This window comes from Telopea speciosissima, chromosome 2, assembly GCF_018873765.1.
Source record: "Telopea speciosissima isolate NSW1024214 ecotype Mountain lineage chromosome 2, Tspe_v1, whole genome shotgun sequence".
Taxonomy (NCBI): Eukaryota; Viridiplantae; Streptophyta; class Magnoliopsida; order Proteales; family Proteaceae; genus Telopea; species Telopea speciosissima.
The window spans coordinates 30182155-30189353 of record NC_057917.1 but is presented as its reverse complement, the minus strand read 5'-3'; positions in this window follow the sequence as shown (position 1 = coordinate 30189353).

Sequence of the window (7199 nt, the reverse complement as noted above, 5' to 3'; positions counted from 1 at the left end):
CTGATCCCAACCAAGTCCGCTTCTTTGAGGCTACAGGGAACATCTCTTATCGCTACCTCTAAAATGGGGTCTGCCCAAGCCATAATTTGGCACGAGCCTCCATAAAATCCTCACCCCCATCCTCTTCAACCAGAAGAATCGGGGATTGCGCCTCACCCATGGCACTCAACCCATTGCAGGCCAAGTCCGACTGCGTTTCCTCTAAGTCAGAACTCGAAGGAGAACCCTCAAGAGAATCCTTGGTGGCCAGACGAGCAGAAATATCAAAAGCCATGTAATAAAATGAGAAGACTTACTGATGGGAATCTTGGCCTAGTAGAGTTGAACACCCCTAGCCACGCAGAGCAGGACATTCTCTTATGCAAAGCAAAATGGCCCAAGTCCCCAACAACCAACCGAGCACTCCAGACCCAAAGCAAGACACCAGAACAAATTTTTTTAAAGGGAGGCAAGAATGCCCTCACCTATTTATAAAGAAAATCTTGAAGAAGGCCTTGAAGAAGCCCAAAAGTCACATTGGTTGGTGTTCCCCAGGTAGGGTTGACGTGGCACACCCCTTCACCTTCCTAATAAATGTAGATGTCCCTTCACCTTCCTAATCAATATGGACTTCCCAACTTCACTACATTAATGAGGTGAAAATGGTGCTATGACGCTGCAACGCTACCTATGCCAGCGGCACCCGCCATCTGGCCGATCAGAATGCACCGGATAGAACACGCTGGCCACACCACGCCCAAGGCTTCAGACGCCTAGAACCAGAAGGCCAATCAGCCCGGCCAGGCCTAAGCCTGCCTTCGACCAGAACCAGATGGGCAGTCAACCCGGTTAGGTCAGACCCTAGCCCCGGCCAGATCAGATGGGTAGTCTACCCGACCAGACCACACCCTGTCGCTGGCCAGAACCAGACTGGCAGTCAGCTCGGCCAGGCCATAACCTACCATTGGCCAAAACTAACCGAGCAGTCTCCTGGGTCAGACATCCAGAACCAGCTAAGCACATCTGCCCAACCAGACGCCTCGAAGAGTAGATCCAGCCGAGCAGGTCTACCCGACCAGACGCCCAGAACTAGTCAGGCAGTCTACCCTATCAAATGCCTAGAACCAGCCGAGCAGTCTGCCCAGCCAGAAGCCTAAAACCAGCTGAGTAGATCCGCCCAACCAAACGCCTTAAAGAGCAGAACCTGCTGAGCAAATATACCCGGCCAAGCATCCAAACGAGCAGACCTGTCCGACTAAAACACCCAAAAAAAGAGAGGAGAGAAAAAAAGCCACTTGGATAGGGTTAGACCAGAACACAACATATGTTGAAATACATACCGTTTCGAAGGTCTCGACGAGCCCTATAGGACACAGCCTCTGGCGGTGATGTACGCGCTTTTTAGGCCACCCGAACACATTTCGGGGCCGAAATGGCCCTCTAAAGATTTACCACACCACTTTCTGGATCGAGATCAGGCTTCACCAATAACGATAGAAAAGGCTCACTCCCCAGGGCCCCTATGGCATGCCGTGGAGTGGGGGGCATCTGTTATACCAAATAATGATCCACCAATAGGAAGAGGACACGTGGAGGGTAACTTGGGTTGCACGACTCCCAATAGTGAGCTCCATACTCCTAGTTGGACTCTAATTACTGATGCAACTATAACGGGAATCAATCCCATAATTTGGGAGACATAGAACCTAACCAAATAGTCAGGTGAGAGACGTACTAAAATAAGAATCACCATTGCGTCGGTAACCACAAATCCTATATATAAAGGAAGGGGGACCCCAAAGAGGTAGGTTCACTTTTTTAGGCTCTGACTCTTTTCGTACCCTTCTCTTACTATTCTGTCGGACTGACTTTGGCATCAAAGGGTCCGCTCCGGGTCTCTTTAGTGCCCTTCATCCTTTTGTAGGTCTCCACGTCATCTAGCTACATTCCTGTGGCAACACACCCTTTGCGATTTCTTTCTTCTTGTGTTCATGTTGTCCTTGACTCTCGCTATCCGTATCTTCGAACGAGGCTGATGGCCATTTGGGGTAACTAGTTTGGAACCAACCCGTTAAGCCTAGTAAAGGGATAACTAAACCAGCTGGGTTGGTTTCGAACTGAATTTAATTTAACTTAAACCGTTGACTGAGTTGGGTCTCCACTTGGTCTGCTTCCAATTTTGGGCTTGCATGAGAGCGAGAGAGAGACTACCAGGCAAGAAATAGGTCTTTGATTTGGTTCACAAGGCTTAAGAAGTGGGCCCAAGCCCAACCCAAGCCCCAACTGTTCTATGGTTTGCTCATTCTTAGTCAAGCTTGATGAGTTTTCTCTTCTTAAATAATCTTATTGGTTATTTTAGAAATAAAATATAGGTGGTAAAGAATGTTAGATTAATTAGATCCGAATAGGGACAAAACCCCAAAAGCCAGGATCTCCATAGGGCGTTCAAGAACACAATCAAATAAATAATAGAAAATAGGGACAGAACCACTAACCTTGTTTCGCATCCATAGTGATGATGATTGCAGCGGAAAATAAAGATCAAAGATCTAGGGGCTTCCCCTCTATTCCCAAAGTAACTGGCTTGATGAGAATATCGTATGCACACAGATGATGAACACTGAATATCTCTCTCTCTTTCCAAAATGCACTCCTCAATAGAGATTGAGAATTATTAGTTGAGTTGGGTAGAGGGGGGTTCTAGCTCTCTTTATATAGTAATTCCTATAGGGCCTGACTCATCACAGTCCCAATAGGAATCTATCTGCCGACACTAAAGCGGGTCCACATAGGATTCCTAATATAACCCAATGACCCCCTTAATTAGACCAATACCATAATTTGCCTGAGTTTTTAGGTTATTTAATATTAGTCCATAATAGGTAATATAGGATTCTATTCTAAATAGAATTCTAACATTCTCCCACTTGGACTTATATTAAATCACTCATTTTTAAAGAGATTTAAAAGAAGTTTTGACCAAAACAAATCACACGCTAATAACCCTTTAAGAAAACATTATGTGCACATTTTTAAAAACAAATTGGTCCAGAGGTCGTATTAGAAAATCAATCCTGTTCCATAGAGTTTTAGACACCAAATCATGGCGGTAACTGCATCTATAATCAAGCGACATAGAGCCTTCCATGGTCACGAGAGCCCTCAACTCTACTAACATAAATGCAATGTGGTAGTGTGGCAACAAGATAATACTCACATAGTGATTCCTTATGAATTATCCATTTGTCAGTCCAAAATTTTGCTTCTTTAAGTGGCATAGGCTCACTAGAGAAATAATCTTTATGATTCCAATGAATCTGTATGTCTCATCTTGAATAACTCGAGTTTTACTTTATGTGTTACAAGACATACCTTTAGGCTAATAACTTAATGCCACAGCCTTGCTTAAGGTTAACACATTCCTTAAGTTTTTTAAAACCAGATATATATATACATCATGTTAATAAATGAAACACCTATGTGTTCAAAAGAAATTTGCATGCAAAGACAACTGATATATAAGCCAAAGTTTACCACATGGTAAAAAATTGATGAAAAGAAACTTCATTTTACAATGGAGCAAAAACAACTCCCACTAACCAACCGCATCCCATGATGCACCTAAGCCCATGCTTATGATATGTCTTTCAAAACACAAGGGCGAAGACCTTTGGTTAAGGGATCTGTAACCATATCATCTGTATCAATATTCTCCACTGCAATGTCACCTTTCTTTACTATCTCCTTTATGGTCAAACACTTGACCTCCATGTCCTTTATACCCTTGGGAAAGGAATGGAGGCTTCTGATCGACCCAATGAATTTAATTAGACGGCTAGGATGCAAGGAAAAGATGATCGAGACACGTGTTAAAAGCATGAGGGAAGCTCCCTCGATAAGGTAAACATCGGGAAAGCAAGAGGTTTCAATTCAAACTTTATGAAATCCTTTCAACTTCCCTTAAAAGGCGTGAAATCTGAAAGATATTTTGGACCCACGTGCAAACAACGATGAATGGTGGCGCAGTTTTGGAGACTCCCGCTCCATACCCGAGGGTAAAATCGTCAATGAGAGAAATATAACTAAAAAAGGAAGTAATTCCCATACGTGACTGGTAACCAGTTCTGTCGAGCATAAACCAGCATAAATGAGAGTTGAGTATCATCGAGGTGCAATAGTAAGCAAAGATCGCTGACAACCGAGCATACGGGCTGGACCACCGCTGCTCTTACAGAGCTCCTACTTTTTTCAAAAAGAAGCCACTCTTTACTGGTTTGGCAACCCGAATAGCCTTGATACTTACTTTTAAAGAGAAAATATCCTAAAATCGGGTCTAATTGGTCAAGGGCTTGTAGCGTAATTTGTATTTGAATTCCTTTTATATCTGCTTGTTCAGTTAATTCAATAGCCTTTTTCATTGCCTTTCGAAATGAAACTCTATTTTTTAATTGTCCAGCTATATATTCTGCAAGAATATTAGGTTGATATCAGGGCTTTGGCAGCCTAATGGCCGCCCTAATTTTTTAATTGTCCAGCTATATAATTCTATTTTTTAATTGTCCAGCTATCCCCTGTATCTGTTAAAATGATACGGTCAACCCGATTTAGTGTGGCTTGGATGTTTGTGTTACGATCCAAACTACATGAGAAGAGATGTAATAGGAAGGATCAAGAATGTCATATATCTCAGGAGCTAGATCAGTTCCCGATGAACAAGTAAGAATTGCCTCAACAAAAATGGATGGAATTGGACTTAAAAAAGCCATTTAGGTTCATTAGCAATTAGGTATTAGTGGGAACATAAAGATTAGAGAGTTAACTAAGTTTTAGATCGACCAAATTGAACAAATGATAGGCGCGTTGTAGTTTTTCAGCTTGGTTCTGGCGCGCTAGGTGCCCAAGTACTTGTTTTAAGGGCGACTTGATTCTTTGTGATCTACGACCACCGTTGCCTTGACTCTGTTAGGGACCTTTAGCTATAGTAGGGGAGTAGGGGGCAAATGATACACCATATTTTACCTATCCAATCCACAGGTGACACATGGGGTAGCTTGAAGTCCAAGTCACCAGGCCCTGTGTAGAATAGATCGGGCTGCTAACGAAATGGTTACATTGGTTTGGACACGTCAGTAAGACCAGTTGAAGAGCACCCTAGTGGATGGAGGCTGATAACCATAATTCACGTGTGAGAGAATTCTGGATCCCAGGATCCAAGGAGAGGATCCCCTTCTTCTTGAAGGGTTTCCTAATCCAAAGGGGGGGGGACCACCTTACAAAGAAGGAAAGCCATTTGGTGAATCTGGGGAAACATCAGAGAAAGAGGGCTAGGGAGAAACTTGTATAAAGGGGGGCCTTCGTACCCATATAAAGGGACTGGGAAATATTCTCTCATCGAGAGAGAAATCAAGAAACCCTAGAGAACCATCTTTGTTTTCCTTAATTATTTTTAGTCTAATCTAGCTTTAAGGTTGCAGTGTTTGAGGAACTCCCTCAAGCATGTTTCTTTGTGCAACATTCTTTGACGCCATCTGTGGGAAACGAGAAAACCTACGAGGATTCCATCATGACGAATAGTCGAAATCAATCCAAGATTTCAAAGGCCGCAGCCGCTTAGGGAGGAGCTCTGGGAAGACCTTTAAGTTCTCACCCAAGGAAGGATGATCCGGTCCTAGAGGTGAACGAATCTCAGCAAGAGGAATCTCAACCGAGGCTCCTTGGAGATCCACCACGGTACATGATAGTGGAACAGTTCGATGCGATGCAAGCTCGATGGCAAGACAAGATGGACCAGGTGATGGAGCTGTAGCGTGATTTCCTACAAGGAATCCTGGTACCACCACATCCATTGAAAGTAAGGTACAGAACCACTTCCCTTGAGCATAGCGAGAATCACAACAACGCAAAAAATTCTCGGTGAAAGGGTAAAGAAGTCTAGGGGAACAGCAAGCACTTAGGTTCCCAGATGACAAAGGTTGAGTAGGCTTTAAACGACAAAGTGTTGGAATTGCAGGATCAAATTCAAGAGGTCATGAGAGGAAAGAACTTAGCCCTAAGCCACGATTTCCACTTCACCACCGATCTCGCCTTCACAGACGAGATCAGGGCGGAACTCCTACCAAAAGGCTTCAAGATGCCCACGATCGAGCAGTCTGCTGGCACGACAGATCTAGAGGATCACTTGGAAACTTTCAAATCATTGTTGTTCTTTTAGGGTGCCTTTGACGCCATAATGTGTAGAGCATTCCCCTCTACCTTAAAGGGGTAGCAAGACAATGGTTCTCACGCCTCAAGTTGCACTCCTTGACCAACTTTGTGGGGCTTGGGCGGCCCACTTCGTGAGTAGCAGAGTCCATAAGAAGACAGCGGCCAACCTCTTGGCTATTAAATAGCACCTTGATGAATCAATCAAAAACTTTCTCACAAGATTCAACAAGGAGGCACTAGAAGTGCGAAACCTGGACCAGATCGTGAAGTTCCAAGCTCTACGCAGCAGCATCAGGGATGTCAGTTGAAGAGGTCCCTGATCATGGACGAGTCGGCAGACATGTATATATAAACTCTTCTCACCCTGCGAGAAGCATATCAACCTGGCTGAAGTTCTTGCAGCCGAACAGGAAAAAGAAGGCAAACCTGAGAAGAAAAGTCAAGAAAAGAAGGATACCCAGGTTGGAGAGAATGACCCGAAGAATGGTAGAGACTAGAAGGAAGGGAAGAGAAAGAGAGATGATAAGGCCTGGGTTCTAAAGAATGAGTCAAGCCCATAGCCAGTTTGCACATCCCTCACTCACAACCGGGCATATATTCTAAATGAGATAAAGGACCAAGTGACGTTGCGCTGGCCAACCAAGATGATCAAGCCCGCGCATGAACGTAACAAGAGAAAATACTATAGATTTCACCAAGATCATGGTCATGACACCGAGGACTACAGGTAATTGAAGGACGAGATCGAAGCCCTCATTTAGAGGGGCCACCTGAGCCGATTTGCCAAAAAAGATGGTGACGAAAGGAGGTAGGGATATCATTCTCAGGAACCTGAGGAAAAGGCAAAGTCACCTCCTCGGTTGGAAGGTACCGAGAACAAGGTAGACCAGGCGAGGGGAAAGCGACATAGTGAGAATGCCCCACTCATGGAAATTACCATAATCTACGGGGGCCCTGGGCTGGGAGGCGAGTCCTCCAACTCTAGAAAGAATCATGCTCGATGCATATTCCAAACT